Here is a 26,623-nt window from a genome sequence, read left to right as displayed (position 1 = left end):
AGACTGCAAAATGGTTGCCTTTGGCCAGGAAACCTTCTTTAAGTCTTATCTTAAGATAACACTTAAGTCTATTCAGAGTCTTATTTATTCAAGTATCAACTTTAAGATTTTTATTTTTCCAGAAATTTGTTTGCAGCTGTCACCTTTCCTTCTAAGAAATGTCTCTTTCAGTTAACCCCAGTGCCAGTGCACGTGTGTGTGTTTCTGCCTGTGTTTGTGGGTATAGGAGTCAATTATGGAAGTTGGTTAGTGAGGCCACTGACCAGAGCTAGCCTGTAAATCCTACTCACTTCTTGCTGCCTTAGTTTTGGCTTTTCTGGAGCATAGCTTAATATTCCCCCAAGATTCACATTAACCTTTGTTGATAGAGTCTTAGGTTTAAGAATGATAGACAAGATGCCTGATAGATGAAATAAGCTGGAAGAGAGCTTTTCAAGCAAAAATTCTGTGGAGATTACTTTTCTTGGGGTAAAAAGAAGAGCGTCTATAATACTTCTCCAACACCTTATTTATAGGATATTAGGCAATATCTTTCCATTTTTACTCTAGATTTTTTTCCTCTGACCACCAATAAAATATTTCTCCAGACATTCTTTACACAGTCTCTTGTACGTCATCAGTATTTCCCTGCCATCAAATCATCGGAACAGTGTACAAGTATGCAGTTATTTTTCCTAAATAAAAAATAGAAAGTACAGTTGACACTTGGACAACATGGGTTTTAACTCTGTGGGTCCACTTACACGCAGATGTTTTTCAATAAACACATACTACAATACCACATGATCCACAGTTATTTGAATCCAGGAATGTGGAACATTGGATACAGAGGGATGACTGTAAAGTTATACATGGATTTTCGACTGCATGGGGGTCAGTGCCCACTAACCTCTGTGTTGTTCACGAGTCAACTGTAAAATCTTCTCTTGAACAAACTTTGCCCATCAATTGGCTTCCCATGTCTCTGTTCACATTTTCCGCAAAACCAATCAACTGTTCTTAGTTTTCACCTTTTGTTCTCTTTTACACCCTGAACAATCAGGCTTTCATCCCTATCACTCCACTAAGTCCATCTTGTTTTTCACACATCCGTGGTCAATTTTCAGCTCTACAAGAAACATTTGGCAGAATTAATCACAACTTTAAAATTTTTCTTTACTTGGCATTTATGTGTGTATACTATTTCACTTGTCACTCTGGTTTTCTGATGCCTCTTGTTTTCTACCACTTCTTAATGTTAAAATGCCCCAGGATTGTCAGTCTTTGTACTCTTGAGTTATTTAAAATGTCTCCTGCTCCTGGTGTTATCATCTACTTCAGGAGACTCCAGAATTTCTATCTCCAGCTCATACCTCTTTCCTGACTTCCACTCTTGAACAACTGAGTACTCAGCATGTCTATGTTTATATCTAATAAATGCCTCAAACTTAACATGCCCAACCTGCACTCTCAGTATTCCCACCAAACCTGCTACATGTACAATTGTCTCCATTTCATTTGATGACAATTCCATCCTTTTGTATGCTCAGTCTCCAAACCTTGGGGTCATATTTAACTCCTGTCATTCTCTCTCATCTCATGATTAATCCATTGTAAAATTTCTGAAAATATATCCAGATTCTGACCAATTTTTACTATTTTCATTGTTATCAGCAAGGTCCAAATAATAATCACCTTTCTGTTGGATTATTGCAATAGGCTTTCAAGTGGTTTCCCTCATTTTACTCTCCTCAACACAATAACCAGAGTTATCCTTTATAGAAGTGAGTGTTTGTGTCATTGTTTGTCTGTTCAAAATCCAGTATGTGTCTCCATTTCCCTCTTAGCACAGGCTAAAGTCCTCTCATCCCTATAGGATTTTATGTAATTTAGGCCCCTTTTACTTTTGCTTGCTGACATCATCTCCAACTTTTTCTCTAGCCCGGGTGTTACAGGTGCCCTGACCTCCTTTCCATTAGTTGAACACACTAGCACTCTAATACTGTAGAGCTTTGCACTGGAATGTGCCTCTTGCAGATGGCCATGTAGCTAACACCATCAATTCCCTCATGTTTAGGCTTAGATGTTACTTTCTTATTCAGGCTGACACTAATCTCCCTATTTAAAATCACATCTTCCTTCTACCACTTATATTCCCTATTCCACTTACCTGGGTAAGTTTTTCTCATAACATTTATAAGCTTCTAACATACTAAATATTTTACTTATTATATGTATTTGTATTGTCTAGGTCCCGTTGCTAGGATCATAAACTGTAAAGGCAGGGATTGTGTTTGTTTCCACCAATATATCCCAATAGTGTAGAACAGTGCATGGCTTATAGTAGGTGCACAATAAATATCTATTAAAGAGTTAAGACATTTTATTGAAGTTTCTACATTCTGAAGTGGCACTCTTGCTTTGTGTGTATTGGAATAGAAATATAAATTCCATTTAAAAATGATTTTTTTTCCTAATTTGTTGCATGTTAATCCCCGAAGTCACTATATTTTAGTGATCTTTGAGTAATTGCAGAAAATGACACAAAGGAAAGCTATTTAAACTAGAGGAAAACTGGTAAGTGTTGTAAGTTAGAAAAAGCTAAGGCTCCAAAGGTGATGCGTATAACAATGTTGACAAAAGAGAGGTATCTGAACCAAAGCAGAGTCTTTTCTGGATAATGACTCCTCTACCATATTATGATAGAACATGACATGTCATCTTTAATTATATGCCATTTAGAATTATAGTACAAGGCATGAAATATTCGTACCTGTATGTACATATCAGAATGTGTTTCTGTTGTATAGATACGTGTTTACATATAACTGAGATATGAATCTAAAGGAAACTATTGATTCATCCACAGAATTTACTCAGTACTTCCCAAACATCATTTTCCTATCCTTATGATTTATATTGTAGGTCCTGGTTAGCAAAATAATGTAACAATATAAAGCTTATTTGGCTGTTTTTTCACATATGCTAAACTCAAGTTCTGAACATATCACAACTTTCTAAAGGTCAACCAGCAAGTTGATTAGCTGGAAAAAATGTTGTAGCTTATAACTGACTTCATATGACTCTAGAGAAATTTTATATTACTTATATCTGTGTTATAAGTTTAAGTTACATGCTATATAATTAACTTCACTTACATGCCTGGGTGCACCAGCATGCTTCCTGAATATAAGCATGAAAAACTACTTCCAGGCTTTTAAATCTATGTAAGTCTGATATTATTTTATGTTCTAGATGCCACTGGTATAAAATTATCTTCCAGGGCTAAAATATGCAAAACAGAAGCACTCATTATCTTTTTAATCTCAATTTTAAAATGTATTAATCCTTATACATTCCTAATAAAGACCTAATTATGACATTTCCCAGATGTTTACTATTAGAAATAAGATACAAACAAGATACCCAGTTATCTTCTTTGGAGATGTATTATACTCCTTTGGTTCATACTCTTATTCATATATCTAAGAAATTCATGTTATATTAGAGCCATTCCTCTTCACTCATATTCTGATCATGGCCTTTTAGGTGGAAGTTTAATTGAGAAAAAAGAAAGGTAACTGATAGCATGTCTTTTAATCATCAGATAATGATAAGTAAAATTGCCAGAATGATATTCACACTCTCAAAATCCCCAGAAGCACCACTGTACTACCTTATTTGCTGTCCCAGGGAGCCAGTCATGGAATTAATCGAGCATGTCTGTCTCATGAGTCCCAATAACTGTGGTCACTCTCTTGATGTAGGATGTTCTTGATCCTCATCAACATGGACTACTTTACTGGTTTTGCTCGTAAGTCTTCTGCGGTGGGCTTACTGGTATTTTCTCTAAGCTCTGCCCCTCCCAGTGACTCAGAACTCCTATATTTCTTCCTAGATACTCCAATACACCAAAATGGAAATTGAGAATATTTTTATTGGTCTAATAAAAAATACAGTACATTTTAGCTATATTCATAACTTAGTAATTATTTGCTTACAGTCTGTATAACTTCTAGTGTGGGATGCCCATCCTCCAACTTTAACTCTTAATAGTAGGAATTTATTCATCTAAACTTCTGTTACCAGAGACAACTCATAGAAAGTGACTGTCAGCATAAAAGGGATATACTTCTTCCAACTGGTGTTTAATCTGGGAAAGTACTTGCCTAGTAATCACTGGCTCTGAAACTTATTTGAGGAGGTTATCCATAACTTAGAAGTTTTAAAAATCCCCTTGAAATAAATTGGAGCTTTGTTCCCCAAGGGTTCATGCCAAAACGCTCTGAGGCATCAGTAAAAAAAGCAATGGGCTTATTTTGCAAATTAAGAATCTTTTCCTAAGAAAGAGGATCTGTTTGAAACACCACGAATTATCCAAGTGTGAAGTGATAAATAGGAATATGTACCCAGCCAGAGACCTTTGCAATTAGAGAAAACATTGTTTGCTTCATCTTTTTGTAAGGTCGGATTCAATTAGCATGTTCAGTGGACAGTGGAGTCCTGGCTTTTCTTTACAACCTGTAATAGACACAATTATTTTTCAGGGTTGCTTCTATTCTGTAAATATGCCAGTATTGCCTGGCTTAAACTAAGTATATTTTAATGAGAACTGTAGCTCCTAATTCCTCTCATTTCTGGAAGTCCTGCACAGTGGCAGAAACTTCATACCAAGGAAGATGAATAGCCAAATATTAAACTCTTCTGCCTAAATGTATAGTGCATATCAAATGTTCACTTGGTCTTTTAGTAGAAAGCCCAACCTCACCCTTGGTATTCCTCCCTTTTTGTAATTTAGGATTATCATGTTGACACAGTAGCACAATCAGGCAGATTTATGCAAAATAATGGATATTCACTATAACATAAAACTATCAGATGTCAGTGTGAGAAAAAAGTACACTAAAGAGGTAGTGAGTTCAGTCTATCAGTGATTCCCCATCTGCTACAGTACCAATCTACTGGAAATAATTGTCAGGGCACAGACCTTTGGATTACAAATACGCTGATGTACTGTGGACAGGATCGTGACACCATGTATTGTCACTTTTTCTTCATTTCTAGGGCTAAATTCCTCCCACATGGTTGTGAATTACGTAGCAGAAATTGACAGAAATTTTAACCTCAATAGTGAATGCTCAGTAAATACATATTTTATAGGCTGCTCAGGCAGATAGTCTTATCACTATTAAGCTACCATCCTTGTACACAGAAGATAGGAAACCTGGGTATTATCTCTTTGTTTCTATGCCTTACTCATTTTACCATACAGGGAGCCACATTTTAAAAGCTAGTAGTTCTCCAGAAGTTAATTTGTGAATCAATGGCTTGGAACTTGAAATACATTTTCCCATAGAGACAATATTAAAAATGATAGGTTAGGACAACCTCTATCATGCCTACTTAATTGGCAATAAACATTAATTCTAGAACCTAACCAAGCTGTATAAAATGGACTTGATTTGTTAGTTTCAACAGGAATATATTTTTACCAAAGTTGGAGTTCTACCTCCTTATCTCCCACCCCAACGTCCATGTACACATGGAAGCATGTCCCAATTTCTCAATATCTGGATCTTGAGAGTGAAGAAATAGGCCATCTCAGTGCATCTGGCTGTGGTCTCACTGAACTAGTTAGTCTGGGCTTCATCTGGGGTGAGATGTTGGGAAGATGCAGAGTTAGGAAACTCTAAATATGAAAGCTTAGAGAGAGATTGGTGCAGAATCGCCAACAAAAAGCAGAGAAATAAAAAACAAAACAAAAAACACAGTACTAAATAGACTGTGTAAAGGACATTTGTTATGATACGAAACCCTTTGCTTGACCTCAGCTGGAAGTGTGCATCAGGTGATTCAAATTGTTAGCTGCTCTACGCATGCCTGGGAATGACCACGGGAGCACCCAAGTATTGATTCTGGAAAATTTTATACTTAGGAAAATCTAAGATATGTTGTGTAACAGACAACCACCTAAACTTTAATGGCTTAAAATAACAGTTTTATTTCTCACTCATATTACATATCCGTTACATTTTGGTGGCTGGGGTTTAAGTTCGGGGTCAGTGTAATCACCCAGAAACCCTTGGCAACAGCACAACCAACATCACGATACTTTTTCATCATGCAAAATAAGAAAAGAACCTCAGGAGGATACCATTTCAGCAATTAAAAGACCTGGAAGTGGCCTGTATCTTAACTCATTAGCCAGAATAATCACATATGTTCATCCAAACACGAGAGGATGTGGGGTATGATTTTACAAGGTATCTGGAAGCAGGGTGAGGTGCGTGTGTAGGTAGAAAACCAGAAACATTTGTTGAAAATTTAAGATGGCCACACATAGATTAACAAGCTATACCCAAGCAGTATTAATTAATCATCTTGCAAATTCCCACTGCCAATTTTGAAGATCTCAGGTAAGATTAGTGCTAGAAGAATGATACTAAGCAAGGATTGGAAACTCAAATGCGTAAATAGCAATTATTGAGGTTTGATTCTGAATGTGTTTTTATAGGCTATTTTCACCTAATTATAAAATAATATTTACAGATTTCATAGAAACAATGGAATTTTCTCATACAAAAAATATACTTGAACTGAAGGATTTTACTTGATGTCTTCTTCTCCTGCCAATATTACGGAGGATTAATTTTGCGATTTTGCTTTTTTCCTTGAATAACACAAGAGACCCACTCGCATATATCAGGATCTTCTTCAGGCACCCTCAATTCATTTCCCTTATTCCACTAAATCAAGCGTGCATTGAGAAGTGAGTAACCTGAGATTTATTATAGTCAGTGGGTTCAAAATCTCCTATTCCTTTGATTCTTATACATTCTAGGGCTTGAAGTAAAATTCATCATGCAAAACGGATGCTTATTAGTGACATAATTTAATTTATGATCTTTTCCTAAAAAGTTGTATTTTCTGTTCATTTTAAAAGAAAATATTTCAATTTAGTGTGTGGAAAATACTCATAAATTTTTACTTGAAAAATTCAATGTGCTGAGTTTATATTTCTCAGTGTAAATTTTAATATTCAATTAGAGGACAATTTTTCTAACATTGAAATAAAAATAAATACTTAAAATTTGGCTTCAGATCATTTCAAATCTTTTTTTGTATTTGTTGACAGTTTAAAATCCCAAGGATTTAACAGTAGGTAAAGACAAAAATCCATCAATAAATAAAATATACACAGTATTGGATTTACCTTTTTACTATTATAAATGGTATTTTGCAAATCAAATATTTCAAAAAATACTCGATTCCATATACATTAAAACTTAAAATTGTTTTATTACATCAATCAGATTTTTTTACAGGATGAATAATTGTGCCACATAGAACATGAGTGTATTTTCCTTCCTTCTCATTCAGTAACATTGTTTCTTTTATCTGATTAATTTATCTCTTTGTTTAGTCACTGAACAAATGTGTATTAAATACCTGCTATGTAACTGCCATATATGAGAGATATAAAAACCCTAAACTCAGCGAGGGTTCATTTTAGTGTGGTGAGACAAACAGTAAACAATTAAATGAGGCAAGCATATATGTAATATACCAGATGGTGAGGAGGGCAATGAAGGGAAATAACAGGACCATTCCCCTTCCCAATTTTATGACTCAGTCTGTATATTTGTATTGGTAAATTATACTTACAAAATTGTAAACTTGTTTAGAATAATTTTATTGTTTAAAACAGATTGAGAGGGAAGCACAGAAGAGAGAATTTTCAAGAAAGATACCTTACACTTAACAACATGATACAACAAATGCCTCATCCACATAGAACTTAACATTTTTTGTAGAACATGTATCATGTATAACTGACCAGAAAGCACCAAAGCACTTCTTTGTTGACCTAATCCAGCATCTGTGGGCCCCTCCTCTAGAGAAGTGATAAAATTGAATACTTTAAATCTTTCTCACTTCTATTTGTTTTCTCACCTCTCTTGGGTTCATCTAGCAAGCTAAAGGGTTTCTGTGCTGAGCTCCAGTCACTCATTTTTCAAGTGTTACAACACAAAAGTGAAACTTGAAGGGACTTTTTTTTTTTTTTTTTAACTGAATAGGTTTGAAACAGATGAAATTCTTGACATCCAAAATAATAAAAAGATCACTTGGGTTAGGGTGTGAATTAGAGGACCATTTCATAGTGTGTTTCTTCTAGCATATAGACTTACTACATTATATATCAACAAATAAAAATAATTTTACTATTGGGAGCATTAGAAATAGAAATAAAAATCAGTCCTTCTCCTCAATCCTTTTGAGAGATTAGTTACCTCATTAGCATCTACCCTCACTGCCATCACTGGGCCTATGCAAATTTGAAAGGCAGTGTAGAGGAGAGCCAGTCACAATGAAACACTAAAGCACAAATTAATAAAATGAAGATAATAAATAGTTGTCTCTATTTCTTAAATAACTTTCTATGAAAAAGGAGGTAGATTGCTGCAGAAGTAGCAAAAAAAGTGAAAACCACATACAGTATGATACATAATAATAAAGGAATGGCTTGTACTTACTACTAAAATGTTTCACAGAAGAGTAACATCCATTGACTAATTATATTTGAAAAGTGAGAGTAATTCCATGTTAAGAGCTGAAATTATTTTTCAACATGTCCAATTAAACACAAGTGTATTCATTTCAGATTCTTAACTAAAATGATAAAAATGATGACAGTTCTCAGTGTAGAATAAATGTGGGAATATACATGTTGATTATTTTGTTTACTAAATTTTGACAGTAATTCAATTGTCCTCAAGCTTGAATATTATGAATGAATGAATGAATGAATATTATGAATGATAACCAAGCACATGTGTCAAAAACTGATGTTTGATCATTTATACAAAATTGTTTTCACTAATGAGCCTAGTTCTCCCACAGTCATTGTTAGGCAATTTATGTATACATATCAGTCTCATTCTGAAAGTAACTGGTTCAAAGTATGAAATAGTCTCACATGGGCTGAACTTAATCCCCCTAATACTGGGACATTCCTGTTCTAAGGATACCCATGGTGTGTGATATATTGCCAGAGCCAGAATGCTTCTGTATGAATTCAGTTACTTACAGGAAAGGAATTTTTCATTTCTTTTAATTTCATTCTTTTCGTTTTGTTTTCCTCTGGGAGACTGACTTCCCTAATCTCTTTATAATAAAACGTTATGCAAAGTTCCATTGGTTACTGGTCAAAAGTGGTCTTACAAAGGGTTTTGTAGCCTTCAAGAAGGTTATTGTTGTGATTTATGTCATAGAGTGTTCTGCCTATGTTTTCTTCTAAGAGTTTTATAGTGTCTGGCCTTACATTTAGGTCTTTATTCCATTTTGAGTTTATGTTTGTGTATGGTGTTAGGAAGTGTTCTAATTTCATTCTTCTACATGTAGCTGTCCAGTTTTCCCAGCACCACTTATTGAAGAGGCTGTCTTTTCTCCATTGTATATTCTTGCCTCCTTTGCAAAGATAAGGTGACCATATGTGCGTGGGTTTATCTTTGGGCTTTCTGTCTTGTTCCATTGATCTATATTTCTGTTTTTGTGCCAGTAACATATACTGTCTTGATTATTGTAGCTTTGCAGTATAGTCTGAAGACAGAGAACCTGACTCCTCCAGCTCCGTTTTTCTTTCTCAAGATTGTTTTGGCTGTTCGGGGTCTTTTGTGTTTCCATACAAATTGTGAAATTTTTTGTTATAGTTCTGTGGAAAATGCTATTGGTAGTTTGATAGGGATTGCATTGAATCTGTAGATTGCTTTAGGTAGTATAGTCATTTTCACAGTGTTGATTCTTCCAATCCAAGGACATGGTAACTCCTAGAAAAATGGAGATTAAAAACAAAAATAAACAAATGGGACTTAATGAAACTTAAAAGCTTTTGCACAGCAAAGGAAACCATAAACAAGATGAAAAGACGACCCTCAGGATGGGAGAAAATATTTGCAAATGAAGCAACTGACAAAGGATTAATCTCTAAAATATACAAGCAGCTCATGCAACTCAGTATCGAAAGAACAAACAACCCAGTCAAAAATGGGTAGAAGACCTAAACAGACATTTGTCCAAAGAAGATATACAGATTGCCAACAAACACATGAAAGAATGCTCAACATCACTAATCATTAGAGAAATGCAAATCAAAACCACAATGCGGTATCACCTCACACCGGTCAGAATGGCCATCATCAAGAAATCTACAAACAATAAATGCTGGAGAGGGTGTGGAGAAAGGGGAACCCTCTTGCACTGTTGGTGGGAACGTAAATTGATACAGCCACTATGGAGAACAGTATGGAGGTTACTTAAAAAAAACTAAAAATAGAACTTCCACATGATTCAGCAGTCCCACTACTGGGCATATACCCTGAGAAAACCATAACTCAAAAAGAGTCATGTACCACAATGTTCACTGCAGTACTATTTACAATAGCCAAGACATGGAAGCCACCTAACTGTCCATTGACAGATGAATGGATAAAGAAGATGTGGTACATATATACAATGGAATATTACTCAGTCATAAAAAGAAATGAAATTGAGTTATTTGTAGTGAGGTGGATGGACCTGGAGTCTGTCTTACAGAGTGAAGTAAGTCAGAAAGAGAAAAACAAATACCATATGCTAGCACACACACACACACACACACACACACACACACATATATATATATATATATATATATATATATATAAAATCTAAAAAAAATATTGTTCTGATGAACCTAGGGGCAGGACAGGAATAAAGACACAGATGTAGAGAATGGACTTGAGGACACAGGGAGGGGGAAGGGTAAGCTGGGATGAAGTGAGAGTAGCATTGACATACATACACTACCAAATGTAAAATAGGTAGCTAGTGGGAAGCAGCAGCATAGCACAGGGAGATCAGCTCGGTGCTTTGTGACCACCTAGAGGGGTGGGATAGGGAGGGTGGGAGGGAGGTGCAAGAGGGAGGGGATATGGGGATATATGTATACATATAACTGATTCACTTTGTCATACAGCAGAAAATAACACACCATTGTAAAGCAATTATACTCCAATAAAGATGTTAAAAAAAAAGTTATTGTAATATTCCTCTTTGACTTACCATCATTAGACAAATAAATCCCTGATGATTTTCATCCTGGGTGCAGAGTTGCCCAACTAAAAAGCATCTTCATTAGAAATCTGAACCTGCAAATCAGTGTATGCCCTTGTGATTTTGAATAGCAGCTCACATTTGAAACCAAAGTCTGATTTGTCTGCCTATGTCATTCTATTATTTCTGGCATGTCTCTTCTTCCTGTAATCCTATAAGTCTCAGATTAGACCTCAATTTCAGCACCTGTGAAGGATACCACCTTAATATAAATCTTGAAGACACCACTTATGCTATATTTGAGGTCAAGCTATTACAACATAACTTTGACCATTGATGAAAATCCATCCAGATATATTTTGGCTGGTGTATTGACAAACTGGAATGAAACTTGGTTTATGCAGATAATAGACTTCCAACAGCAAAATGCCATTCAATGTTTTATTTCCCCAGAATAACCTAAGCCAACATTTATCTCTCCTGGACAAGGTTAATCAGGCAATGGGGAAGTGTCTCTAAAGTGTTTGAATGAGGATAGAGAGATACTTTGATACTGCATTTAATTCTACTGATGGTGTTACATATTTCACCTGAGAAAGCAGCTTTCCAGAAAGCAGTAAATCAATAATCCTAAGTACCAAAAACATTGATATGGATTTCCTCAGAGAATTATTTTTAAATCTCATGAATTCACCATGCTAGCTAATGGAGTATTTGTAAGATTAGTTGTGGCAGGCATGTGTTGTTCTGATAGAATTTATACTAAATTTAAACATTTCTCAAATTTTACAATTATGTGTTGCAATGCATTGTGGAGTTTTTTTGTGTTATAACAGGATGTTAAACTTTAGTTTGAAGTGTAAAGAAAACCTGAGAAAGGATAGTTTCTACATACTTTGTGCTGGTACAGATTCATACTTGCTTTTATTAAACAATATTCAATAATACAAGGAATTTGGATTTCTTAGGTTAACTTTAAACTGAAATTTTTTCAAGCTTGCTTACTTATTTGAAATTTCTCCTATAAATTTTACAAGCTAGAGAATACTCAAGGAGTATACATTAAAAAACATAAAATTCAACTCTGCCAAATTTAAGAAAATTGAGATCAAACACATTAAATTTATTCCATTCATCATTTGAGGGGCCATTAATACAGCTCTCTTTCATTTTTAATGTGAAATTTTATAACTATAATCAATACTTTTAAGCACACTAGGAAGGGGATTATCTGATTTTCATACAATATTTAATGATTTATAAACGAGGAAGAAACAATATTAGAAAATTACATGGGGGTATGAAGATCAGATTTAACTATCTAGTAACTGGTAATTTTAATAGAATAGCTTAAATCAGACATAACAACTAAGTCCTTAAAACAGATTTAGAATACTTGAAAGTTAGAGTCCATAGTCTGTACATTAAAATCACATAGATACACACACTTAAATGGAAGTACAATCATTTGTAGTCTCCCAAAGACATGGCCAAATAAGTAATTGTTAAAAATTTGTCCATTTAATTTGTTATTGCTGTTGTTGTTTTATAAAGATCTTGTGCATGCTTCAGTTGATTATTATTATTATTGTTATTATTACTACTATTCACGTTGCACAAGGTTAAGAAACTAAAATGTAGAGAAATAATTTGTCCTAAGACTTAGGACTGACAACAAATATATGGTTGAACTAGAAATTAAAGCCACGTGTTCAGACTTTAAATATACTTTCCAGTACTCCACAGATATTGATGGTGATAAATGAACACATCTATGGAGGCACTTATTTGTTTTTTTAAATATGTTTTAATTCAATTCAAACATAATACAGTAAGCACTTTACTTACCATTACTACTTTAATCATATTACACAATTTATGTTTTCCTACTCTTTAAAGTGTTGTGTTTATTACCCAAAAAAATGTATTGAAAAGATTGGGGGTTAAGAGATAAGACATCTAATTCCAACCCTCCAACCTATATTCTTTATGGCCTCAAAAGCAAGGAATTAGAGGAGCCCAATCCTGGCTATGTATTGAAATCTGGGGCAGAGGGCACTTTAAAAGCTACCTATGTAATAATGGCATGGTTGTTATTGTTTAAAAGTTTTATCACTTAGAAGTGCATGTGAATTCTTTATCAGGGAAATTACATGTGGAATTTGCTTTCAAATAGATTTCAGAAAGAAAAAAGAACAGAAAGAAACAAACAACAATGAAGGAAAGTGGAAGGGGAAAGAAAAGTAAAGGGAATACAGGAAAAATGGAACAACAAAAGAAAAAGAAAATGGAACTTTGGGTAATAGGTAAAACAAGATGGTCTATAATTGTTGAGGTTGGTTGGCTGATGCAAAGGGCTTCATTCTCCCTTCATTTCTGTGTGGTTGCAAAGTTTTATGAAAACAAACAACAACAACAACAACAAAAAAGGTTTTGCTCAGGTTCTAGTTCCACCAGTTCTAAAGATTGTAATTTAATTCTGTGAATCAGTGGTTCCCAGAGTGCAGTGCCCAGAACAATGTCATTACCTGGGCATTTGTTTAAAATACGGATTATTATTATTATTTTTTTTAAATATCTTTATTGAAGTATAATTGCCTTACAATGGTGTGTTAGCTTCTGCTTTATAACAAAGTGAATCAGTTATACATATACATATGTTCCCATATCTCTTCCCTCTTGCATCTCCCTCCCTCCCACCCTCCCCATCCCACCCCTCTAGGTGGTCACAAAGCACCGAGCTGATCTCCCTGTGCTATGCGGCTGCTTCCCACTAGCTATCTATTTTACATTTGGTAGTGTATATATGTCCATGACACTCTCTCACCCTGTCACATCTCACCCCACCCCCTCCCCATATCCTCAAGTCCATTCTCTAGTAGGTCTGTGTCTTTATTCCCGTCTTGCCACTAGGTTCTTCATGACCTTTTTTTTTTTTTTTTTTCCTTAGATTCCGTATATATGTGTTAGCATACTGTATTTGTTTTTCTCTTTCTGACTTACTTCACTCTGTATGACAGACTCTAACTCCATCCACCTCATTACAAATACCTCCATTTCATTTCTTTTTATGGCTGAGTAATATTCCATTGTATATATGTGCCACATCTTCTTTATCCATTCATCCGATGATGGACACTTAGGTTGCTTCCATATCCTGTCTATTGTAAATAGAGCTGCAATGAACATTTTGGTACATGACTCTTTTTGACCTATGGTTTTCTCAGGGTATATGCCCAGTAGTGGGATTGCTGGGTCGTATGGTAGTTCTATTTGTAGTTTTTTAAGGAACCTCCATACTGTTCTCCATAGTGGCTGTATCAATTTACATTCCCACCAAGAGTGCAAGAGTGTTCCCTTTCCTCCACACCCTCTCCAGCATTTATTGTTTCTAGATTTTTTGATGATGGCTATTCTGACCGGTGTGAGATGATATCTCATTGTAGTTTTGATTTGCATTTCTCTAATGATTAATGATGTTGAGCATTCGTTCATGTGTCTGTTGGCAATCTGTATAATTTCTTTGGAGAAATGTCTATTTAGGTCTTCTGCCCATTTTTGGATTGGGTTGTTCGTTTTTTTGTTATTGAGCTGCATGAGCTGCTTGTAAATCTTGGAGATTAATCCTTTGTCAGTTGCTTCATTTGCAAATATTTTCTCCCATTCTGAGGGTTGTCTTTTGGTCTTGTTTATGGTTTCCTTTGCTGTGCAAAAGCTTTTAAGTTTCATTAGGTCCCATTTGTTTATTTGTGTTCTTATTTCCATTTCTCTGGGAGCTGGGTCAAAAAGAATCTTGCTGTGATGTATGTCATAGAGTGTTCTGCCTATGTTTTCCTCTAAGAGTTTGATAGTGTCTGGCCTTACACTTAGGTCTTTAATCCATTTGGAGTTTATTTTTGTGCATGGTGTCAGGGAGTGTTCTAATTTCATACTTTTACATGTACCTGTCCAATTTTCCCAGCACCACTTATTGAAGAGGCTGTCTTTTCTCCACTGTATATGCTTGCCTCCTTTATCAAAGATAAGGTGACCATATGTGTGTGGGTTTATCTCTGGGCTTTCTATCCTGTTCCATTGATCTATATTTCTGTTTTTGTGCCAGTATCAAACTGTCTTGATTACTGAAGCTTTGTAGTATAGTCTGAAGTCAGGGAGCCTGATTCCCCCAGCTCCATTTTTCGTTCTCAAGATTGCTTTGGCTATTCGGGGTCTTTTGTGTTTCCATACAAATTGTGAAATTTTTTGTTCTAGTTCTGTGAAAAATGCCAGTGGTAGTTTGATAGGGATTGCACTGAATCTGTAGATTGCTTTGGGTAGTAGAGTCATTTTCACAATGTTGATTCTTCCAATCCAGGAACATGGTATATCTCTCCATCTATTTGTATCATCTTTAATTTCTTTCATCAGTGTCTTATAATTTTCTGCATACAGGTCTTTGGTCTCCTTAGGTAGGTTTATTCCTAGATATCTTATTCTTTTTGTTGCAATGGTAAACGGGAGTGTTTTCTTAATTTCACTTTCAGATTTTTCGTCATTAGTGTATAGAAATGCAAGCGATTTCTGTGCATTAATTTTGTATCCTGCTACTTTACCAAATTCATTGATTAGCTCTAGGAGTTTTCTGGTAGCATCTTTAGGATTCTCTATGTATAGTATCATGCCATCTGCAAATAGTGACAGCTATACTTCTTCTTTTCCGATTTGGATTCCTTTTATTTCTTTGTCTTCTCTGATTGCTGTGGCTAACACTTCCAAAACTATGTTGAATAATAGTGGTGAGAGCGGGCAACCTTGTCTTGTTCCTGATCTTAGTGGAAATGGTTTCAGTTTTTCACCATTGAGGACAATGTTGGCTGTGGGTTTGTCATATATGGCCTTTATTATGTTGAGGAAAGTTCCCTCTATGCCTACTTTCTGCAGGGCTTTTATCATAAATGGGTGTTGAATTTTGTCGAAAGCTTTCTCTGCATCTGTTGAGATGATCATATGGTTTTTCTCCTTCAATTTGTTAATATGGTGTATCACATTGATTGATTTGTGTATATTGAAGAATCCTTGCATTCCTGGGATAAACCCCACTTGATCATGGTGTATGATCCTTTTAATGTGCTGTTGGATTCTGTTTGCTAGTATTTTGTTGAGGATTTTTGCATCTACGTTCATCAGTGATATTGGCCTGTAGTTTTCTTTCTTTTTGACATCTTTGTCTGGTTTTGGTATCAGGGTGATGGTGGCCTCGTAGAATGAGTTTGGGAGTGTTCCTCCCTCTGCAATATTTTGGAAGAGTTTGAGAAGGATAGGTGTTAGCTCTTCTCTAAATGTTTGATAGAATTCACCTGTGAAGCCATCTGGTCCTGGGCTTTTGTTTGTTGGAAGGTTTTTAATCACAGTTTCAATTTCAGTGCTTGTGATTGGTCTGTTCATATTTTCTATTTCTTCCTGGTTCAGTCTTGGCAGGTTGTGCATTTCTAAGAATCTGTCCATTTCTTCCAGGTTGTCCATTTTATTGGCGTAGAGTTGCTTGTAGTAATCTCTCATGATCTTTTGTATTTCTGCAGTGTCACTGGTTACTTCTCCTTTTTCATTTCTAATTCTATTGATTTGAGTCTTCTCCCTTTTTCTCTTGATGAGTCTGGCTAATGGTTTATCAATTTTGTTTATCTTCTCAAAAACCAGCTTTTAGTTTCATTGATTTTTGCTATTGTTTCCTTCACTTCTTTTTCATTTATTTCTGACCTAATCTTTATGATTTCTTTCCTTCTGCTAGCTTTGGGGTTTTTTTGTTTTTCTTTCTCTAATTGCTTTAGGTGCAAGGTTAGGTTGTTTATTCGAGATGTTTCCTGTTTCTTGAGGTAGGCTTGTATTGCTATAAACTTCCCTCTTAGCACTGCTTTTGCTGCGTCCCATAGGTTTTGGGTCGTCGTATCTCCATTGTCATTTGTTTCTAGGTATTTTTTGATTTCCCCTTTGATTTCTTCAGTGATCACTTCGTTATTAAGTAGTGTTTTGTGTAGCCTCCATGTGTTTGTATTTTTTACAGATCTTTTCCTGTAATTGATATCTAGTCTCATAGCGTTGTGGTCGGAAAAGATACTTGATACGATGTCAGGTTTCTTAAATTTACCAAGGCTTGATTTGTGACCCAAGATATGATCTATCCTGGAGAATGTTCCATGAGCACTTGAGAAAAATGTGTATTCTGTTGTTTTTGGGTGGAATGTCCTATAAATATCAATTAAGTCCATCTTGTTTAATGTATCATTTAAAGCTTGTGTTTCCTTATTTATTTTCATTTTGGATGATCTGTCCATTGGTGAAAGTGGGGTGTTAAAGTCCCCTACTATGATTGTGTTGCTGTCGATTTCCCCTTTTATGGTTGTTAGTATTTGCCTTATGTATTGAGGTGCTCCTATGTTGGGTGCATAAATATTTACAATTGTTATACCTTCCTCTTGGATCGATCCCTTGATCATTATATAGTGTCCTTCTTTGTCTCTTGTAATAGTCTTTATTTTAAAGTCTATTTTGTCTGATATGAGAATTGCTACTCCTGCTTTCTTTTGATTTCCATTTGCATGGAATATCTTTTTCCATCCCCTCACTTTCAGTCTGTATGTGTCTCTAGGTCTGAAGTGGGTCTCTTGTAGACAGCATATATATGGGTCTTGTTTTTGTATCCATTCAGCCAGCCTGTGTCTTTTGGTGGGAGCATTTAATCCATTTACATTCAAGGTAATTATCGATATGTATGTTCCTATTCCCATTTTCTGAAATGTTTTGGGTTTGTTATTGTAGGTGTTTTCCTTCTCTCGTGTTTCTTGCCTAGAGAAGTTCCTATAGCATTTGTTGTAAAGCTGGTTTGGTGGTGCTGAACTCTCTCAGCTTTTGCTTGTCTGTAAAGGTTTTAATTTCTCCATCACATCTGAATGAGAACCTTGCTGGGTAGAGTAATCTTGGTTGTCGGTTTTTCTCCTTCATCACTTTAAGTATATCCTTCCACTCCCTTCTGGCTTGCAGAGTTTCTGCTGAAAGATCATATGTTAACCTTATGGGGTTTCCCTTGTGTGTTAATTGTTGTTTTTCCCTTGCTGCTTTTAATATGTTTTCTTTATATTTAATTTTTGACATTTGATTAATATGTGTCTTGGCGTGTTTCTCCTTGGGTTTATCCTGTATGGGACTCTCTGTGCTTCCAGGACTTGATTAACTATTTCCTTTCCCATATTAGGGAAGTTTTCAACTATAATCTCTTCAAATATTTTCTCAGTCCCTTTCTTTTTCTCTTCTTCTTCTGGGACCCCTATAATTCGAATGTTGGTGCGTTTAATGTTGTTCCAGAGGTCTCTGAGACTGTCCTCAGTTCTTTTCATTCTTTTTTCTTTATCCTGCTCTGCAGTAGTTATTTCCACCATTTTATCTTCCAGGTCACTTATCCTTTCTTCTGCCTCAGTTATTCTGCTATTGATCCCATCTAGAGTATTTTTAATTTCATTTATTGTGTTTTTCATCGTTGCTTGGTTCCTCTTTAGTTCTTCTACGTCCTTGTTAAATGTTTCTTGCATTTTGTCTACTCTATTTCCAAGATTTTGGATCATCCCTACTATCATTATTCTGAATTCTTTTTCAGGTAGACTACCTATTTCCTCTTCATTTGTTAAGTCTGGTGTGTTTTGACCCTGCTCCTTCACCTGCTGTGTGTTTTTCTGTCGTCTCATTTTGCTTATCTTACTGTGTTTGGGGTCTCCTTTTCACAGGCTGCAGGTTCGTAGTTCCCATTGTTTTTGGTATCTGTCCCCAGTGGGTAAGGTTGGTTCATTGGGTTGTGTAGGCTTCCTGGTGGAGGGAACTAGTGCCTGAGTTCTGGTGGATGAGGCTGGATCTTGTCTTTCTGGTGGGCACGACCACGTCTGGTGGTGTATTTTGGGGTGTCTGTGGCCTTATTATGATTTTAGGCAGCCTCTCTGCTAATGGATGGGGCTGTGTTCCTGTCTTGCTAGTTGTTTGGCATAGGGTGTCCAGCACTGTAGCTTGCTGGTCGTTGAGTGAAGCTGGGTCTTGATGTTGAGATGGAGATCTCTGAGAGATTTTTGCCGTTTGGTATTACGTGGAGCTGGGAGGTCTCTTGTGGACCAGTGTCCTGAAGTTGGCTCTCCCACCTCAGAGGCACGGCCCTGATGCCTGGCTGGAGCACCAAGAGCCTTTCGTCCACACGGCTCAGAGTAAAAGGGAGAAAAAATAGAAAGAAAGAAAGAAAGAAAGAGGCTATAATATAGTGAAGTAAAATAAAGCTATTATAAAGCAAAGCTATACAGACAAAATCTCACCCAGAAGCATATACATATACACTCACAAAAAAAGGAAAAGGGGAAAAATTAATATATCCTGCTCCCAAAGTCCACCTCCTGAATTTGGGATGATTTGTTGTCTATTCAGGTATTCAACAGATGCAGGCACATCAAGTTGTTTGTGGAGTTTTAATCCGCTGCTTCTGAGGCTGCTGGGAGAGATTTCCCTTTCTCTTCTTTGTTCGCACAGCTCCCGGGGTTCAGCTTTGGATTTGGCCCCGCGTCTGCATATAGGTCGACTGAGGGCGTCTGTTCCCCACCCAGACAGAACGGGGTTAAAGGAGCAGCTGCTTCGGGGGCTCTGGCTCACTCAGGCGGGGGGAGGGAGCGGTACGGAGGAGGCGGGGCGAGCTTGTGGCGGCAGAGGCCGGCGTGACGTTGCACCAGCCTGAGGCGCACAGTGCGTTCTCCCGGGAAAGTTGTCCCCAGATCACGGGACCCTGGCAGTGGCGGGCTGCACAGGCTCCTGCGCTGATCGCCGTGGCTCGCACCCGTCTGTGGAGTTCGTTTAGGTGGCGCTCTGAATCCCCTCTCCTTGCGCGCCGCGAAACAAAGAGGCAAGAAAAAGTTTCTTGCCTCTTTGGCAGCTGCAGACTTTTTCCCGGACTCCCTCCCAGCCAGCTGTGGTGCGCTAACCCCTTTAGGCTGTGTTCACGCCGCCAACCCCAGTCCTCTCCCTGGGATTCGACTGAAGCTGAGCCTCAGCTCCCAGCCCCGCCCGCCCCGTTGGGTGAGCAGACAAGCCTCTCGGGCTGGTGAGCGCTGCTCGGCGCCGAGCCTCTGTGCGGGAATCTCTCCGCTTTGCCCTCCGCCCCCCTGTGGCTGCGCTCTCCTCCGTGGCTCCGAAGCTTCCCCCCTCTGCCACCCGCAGTCTCTGCCCGCGAAGGGGCTTCCTAGTGCGTGGAAACCTTTCGTGCTTCACAGCTCCCTCCCACTGCTGCAGGTCCCGTCCCTATTCTTTTGTCTCTGTTATTTCTTTTTTCTTTTGCCCTACCCAAGTACGTGGGGAGTTTCTTGCTTTTTGGGAGGTCTGACGTTTTCTGCCAGCGTTCAGTGGGTGTTCTGTGGGAGCAGTTCCACGTGTAGATGTATTTCTACTTTATCTGTGGGAAGGAAGGTGATCTCCGCGTCTTACTCTTCCACCATCTTCTCTCCTCCCCCCCTAAAATACAGATTATTGAGATCCACCCGTGAACTACTTAATCAGAAATCCTGAGGGTACAGGTCAGTAATCAGTGTTCTTAAAAGAAATCCCTGTGATATTGATTTAAAAAAAATAATAAGCATGCCTGAGCAAGGTTGTATATTTATGTTATATTTAGTTCTCTGTGTTATTCTAATATGAGGTAACACTAAGAACCCCTGGATAAAATGATCTCTGAGCTCATGAAGTCCTCTAAAGTTTTATTTTTTTAAAAAAGCTAAAATTCAATTAAAAAAAACAAGAACACACATACAGTTTACCTTCTGGATTTGTTTTGCTATGTGGTACAGATTCCTTAAATAAAAATAAGTAAAGTAATACTCTATTTTTAATATAAAATGAAAGTCAAAGATTTTATTTTTACACAATTTTTTACACATCTGTGTAAAAAGTAATTATTAATTTTGAAAACTGAGTCCTCCAAGTTAAACAGAGCTGTAACTTGTAGACTGAAAATTCACAAGTCACAGATACTAAACAGTGCAGTTGTTGCTTTTTGGTTCTAAAGTGAAGGTTATTGTGAAGCAATTTATCACTCTCTGTCCCTTCATCTTTCTTTCTTTTTAATTAATTTTTATTGGAGTATAGTTGATTTACAATGTTGTGTTACTTTCTGCTGTACAGCAAAGTGAAACAGTTATACATATACCCACTCTTTTTTAGATTCTTTTCCCATATAGGTCATTACAGAGTATTGAATAGAGTTCCCTGTGCTATACAGTAGGTTCTTATTAGTTATCTATTTTATATATAGTAGTGTGTATGTGTCAATCCCAGTCTCCCATTTTATCCCTCCCCCCCGCTTTCTCCCTTGGTAACCATAAGTTTGTTTTCTACATCTGTGACTCTCTTTCTGTTTTATAAATAAGTTCATTTGTACCATTTTTTAGATTCCACATATAAGTGATATCATGCAATATTTGTCTTTCTCTGTCTGACTTACTTCACTGAGTATGACAATCTCTAGGTCCATCCTTGTCTGCAAATGGCATTATTTCATTTTATTTTATGGCTGAGTAATATTCCATTATATATATATGTACCACATCTTCTTTATCTGTTCCTCCGTCGATGGACATTTAGGTTGCTTCCATGTCCTGGCTATTGTAAACAGTGCTGCAATAAACATTGGGGTGCATGTATCTTTTTTGAATTATGGTTTTTTCTGAGTATATATGCCCAGGAGTAGGATTGTTGGATCAAAGGGAACCCTCTTAAACTGTTGGTGAGAATGCAAATTGCTACAACCATTATGGAGAATGGTATGAAGGTTCCTTAAAAAACTAAAATAATACCCTTTATTGTTGAGAAGATTAAATAAGCTAAAACATATAAAACATTAAAATAGTACCTGACATATAAGAAGAGCTAAATATTATTTCAATTTTTGTTGTTTTAGTTTCTGTTGGTCATATATATTACTCTGAAAATGTCTTTACAGATTTTCCCATGAAAAAACTGTAAAAATGACTTTTTTGTTAAATTTTATTTTACATATTCTCTAATATGTTTTCTTTTATATTATATCAATAACCAAAAAATTTCTTTTTACCTGTAGTGAAATGTTAGTATTTGTCATGAGTATTAACTCCTACATAAATCAAATAGCACTATTTCCTTGATCAAATTATTTTGGCTGACATAAATCAACATTTATTTCCTCCATAATTGATTGGGAAGAGTGTCAAGACCATTGGAACATTGTTTGCTGCTGGGTAGAAAAGAGCAGAATATAAGCAAACTTCATTGTCTCAATGAACAATTCTGTAATGGTCTAAATGGACCCAATTTTCTTTAGTACTGAGTGCAAGGACCATTATCTATTCCAAAATATTTTGCCTATAATCCGCAAATTTATTTAAATCATGTCTTTAACATAAGTTATATGAACTTATAGTTTAGCCGAAGACTACATTTTCATAAAGTTTTGATGATTTTTGCAGGTAAAATATAGGGATTTGTTGTTATTTCTAATTTTAGATGGTCTTATTTTAGGTGGTCTTCCAGTTCTGTCATTAACCAGCTATAAAATGTTAAACTCTATGGATGTTAGTTTCTTCATCTGTAATGTGAGGGTTTGGATGAGTCATTCTAAAATCAATTATAATAGAGAAGACACCTAGGCTTTTGTTCTAAATATGTCAATTACTAGTTTTATTCCCTTGGATAAGTCATTTAATCTGATAAGTCTCAATTCCCACATATATAAAAGAGAGGATGAGGGGCAAGACAGGAATGAAGACGCAGATGTAGAGAATGGACTTGACACGGGGAGGGGGAAGGGTAAGCTGGGACGAAGTGAGAGAGTGTCATGGACATATATACACTACCAAATGTAAAATAGATAGCTAGTGGGAAGCAGCCGCCTAGCACAGGGAGATCAGCTCGGTGCTTTGTGACTACCTAGAAGGGTGGGATAGGGAGGGTGGGAGGGAGATACAAGAGGGAGGGGATATGGGGATATATGTACACATATAGCTGATTCACTTTGTTATGCAGCAGAAACTAACACAACAATGTAAAGCAATTATACTCCAATAAAGATGTTTTAAAAAGATTAATTACTTAAAAAAAAGATGGACTACATCATCTGATATCTTTTTAGACTCTGTGTGTGTGGTGGGGGGGGGAGAGAGAGATTGTGGTCTGTGTGTCTGTGTGTAACTATATGTATCTCTACCTAGGAAATAGATTTTCAGAGTAACTTACAAAATATCATATTTATAAAAATTAGACAATGGATGATAGTTTAAGGGAGCCAAGTTTCTCATCGCTGGAGTAGGAGGTTTCAGATACAGAGAGAAGTCTAGAATGATGTTTGTATTAACTCACGTTTAGCTTGATATAGAGACAGATACATATAGAAATACTTACAAATATATGTATATACATTGGTATGCATATATATTAATTTGTTCAGTCAGCTAAGAGGGCCTAGAAACAACAAGACTCTAGTAGCAGTGAACACATCTGGTGGCCAGATCTTGGTTTCTCATACCGTTCTCCAATAAAAGCAATAGGTTCCCTTGGAGAATTGGCCAGTTCTAAAACTCGGGCAAGGAACATATAAGATGGGCCTGGAACATCTTATTTGGTCAGAAAGTAAGGAAGTTCTAAAAACAAACAAAACCCACAGTCATGCAGTTAGGTTAAAGGGACTCGAGCTACCTGAAAGAACCCCTGATGGCCAAAGGTAGAACAATTTGAGCAACAAAATAAAGTAATATTGGATTATAACACAGAATATAAAATAGACACCTTTGAGCCCATGCTGATATAAATAAATGATTGAGTAACTAATTGGCAGAGAAGAGACAAACATTACTAGAAGAATTACAAATAATATATTTAGATACTCAATCCTCAGGACGGGAAGTAATTCCCCACTCCTTAAGTGTGGGCTGTATACTTCCTTCCAAAGAGCTCTCTGTGGAAAGGGGAGTGGGTAATAAAGGTACAGTCACTAAACCTGAAAAACACTACCTCAGCCAGTGATCAAGGTCAACATCAACAATAAGATGTTCTGGGTGGCATGCCGAAATGGTAAAAGAGAAGAAGGACACTAAGTATCAACTAAGAAAATTTGAACAAAGTGATGTCGAAAATAGTATGTCAATATTGGCTCATTAATTGTGAAAAATGTACCATAATAATGTAGGATATTAACAATAGGGGAAACTGGGTGCAGGGTATATGAAAACTCCCTGTAATCTGTCCTCAGTTTTTCTTTGAATCTAAAAATATTCTAAAAGTAAAGTTTTATTAAAATAATTTAATACTTTAAATTTGGCTTCTAAATCAGAATTTACAATTTATTTAGCATTTTGCAAGATAGTTTCAAAGATTTATTGGATGTTTATTTTTTAAATTTTCCAGAAAGACAATATTTTTTGGGTTTTAAGTTTTCTCCCTAGACTTCAAAATAGAACTTTAATATTTCATATGTTAGCTTGATGATATGAATGGGAGTGGCTGAAAATTAGAGTTCAATATTCAAGAGGCTTTTGTAGGTGTCTTGATCTTCCTCTCAGGAAGATAAGAAAAATAAGTGACAAGATTGTCCCTCTAGGGTTGCAGAGACATTGGGAAAATGTGGTTTAATAAGAGATATGTATGGATTTTGTAGACTTTGTGTAAGGACATCATGTACTTGTATTGTTAACTTCACTTATAACTGTCTTCCTTATCATTCCATCTGGATTTTATTTTATTAACCTTTTTTTTTTTTTTTTTTTGCCTCAGAGGAGTGACATTGTTGCAAATTAGCAACTGCAAAGATTAGATAGTAAAACTGACAGTAACAAAGGTCGTTGAGAATTAAGTAAAACCACTGGGTTCTGAGGATGAACTATCTCTTAAGAGGAAAAAATACTAAGTTTTCTGGCTTGTCTAAAGTAGTAAGAGCACAGTTGGTTTGCCAGAATATTTTCTACATCCCCTCTCTTTTCCCATCTCAATTGACAGCTCTTCACTTCACCTTCCCTCTTCTCAGACAGCATGCTGACATGTCTGAGTCTCCCCACCCCATTCACTTTCTCTAAACTCTCCCGCAGGGAAACTGAAACGTCAGCTTTTGACTCTGAAAAAGATTGATTCATCATCGGAAGTTCTTTTTGCCTTCGTTCCATTCTTCACTATATTGTTTGGATGTACATATACAATTATATTAAAACAATCATAGGAAAGGAATGAAATCATTCTTAAGTTGCCTTCTTTCATAATCCAGTTAAGTGATCTCTCACAATGATCATTCAGAAAGGGAACTGATTATTTCTGGTGATTTTTTTTTTTATTTTCCAAAAAAATCCTCTAAACCAGTATGGCTTACAAATTTCCAGTGGCTCAGTTTCCAGTGATGGGGGGAGACATTAAAGTTTAATACATTCCTACAAACTGTTTGTCATTGCTCTACCCAATATATTGGTTAAGTTTAGGAACAGGTCGATATTACAGTAAAACTCTGGTGTGCCATAGTTTATGGTGGAGAAAACTCCTTCCCATTTCTTTATTTTTGTTTTTCAGTGAAAGTTGGTTTCTGTGGGTATGGGCTTTGGATAACCAATGTTAAGTTCCTTATTCATACCTATTCACTTTCTAATAGAGCCTCTGTGATTGTCCATATAGAATAGCTTTCTGGATTTAAAACATTTCCTATTGTTAAACTTGACAGAGCCTCAAAATCTCTTTAATTTTGTTTGAAAATCCTATGTAGATGAAGGGTCAAGTCCTATCTGGGATCTCAGTGGAGCATAGAACAAAGGAAGTCAACAGTTAGCTTAGAGATGGGAATGTCCAAGGAAATGGCATGAAGGGGGGTGGTAAAGTGGAAGGGATCAGAGAGAGTAACATTGATGAAAATTAAGTACAGAAATGAAGATGAGTCCTTTGAAAAGGGTCATTTCCTATGAGTTATTAGAGATCTGGGTGGAATCCAGTGGAAAATCCAGTAGAGAAACCGAGATAAAAATAGAGATTAAACATATGGGGAAGCAGTCACAATTTATAGGAATTATGCCTGGCAGGAAAGACATGTTTAAGTTGTATCTAATAAGAGCATCAGGAGAAAAAACTCCTGCCCAAGTGTCAGTAACGTTCTCTACTGCACACTGCACTCTTTTTCTGATGATGGAAAGAAGACACAGTCTCTGACACATATAAGCAGATTGTTCATTCTGCCATAAAATATCAGAGCCAAATGCATTTTAAATAATAGCCAGAACTGAAATAAGATAGAAGACATATTTAGTTGCAGTTAGAAAAGGAATTTAATAATCTAAGCACAGCCATTAGAAACCAAGCCAAAACTTGAAATCTGAAACCCCTCCTTATTAAAGAAAATATCAAGTTGTGTTCTATGAAGTTATACATGCTGACAATTGGTTCTTCAATAAATGTGACAAAGTTCTGAAGGCTGATGTTTAATTACTCCTGTTGTATAAAACCCAAGAAAACTTACAGCACTAAATAGAAAACATTAGGTTGTTTTTGTTTTTTCAGTTTGGAA

The sequence above is a fragment of the Balaenoptera musculus genome, chromosome 16 (genome assembly GCF_009873245.2).
Source record: "Balaenoptera musculus isolate JJ_BM4_2016_0621 chromosome 16, mBalMus1.pri.v3, whole genome shotgun sequence".
Classification (NCBI taxonomy): domain Eukaryota; kingdom Metazoa; phylum Chordata; class Mammalia; order Artiodactyla; family Balaenopteridae; genus Balaenoptera; species Balaenoptera musculus.
Note: the sequence above shows the minus strand (reverse complement) of the source record.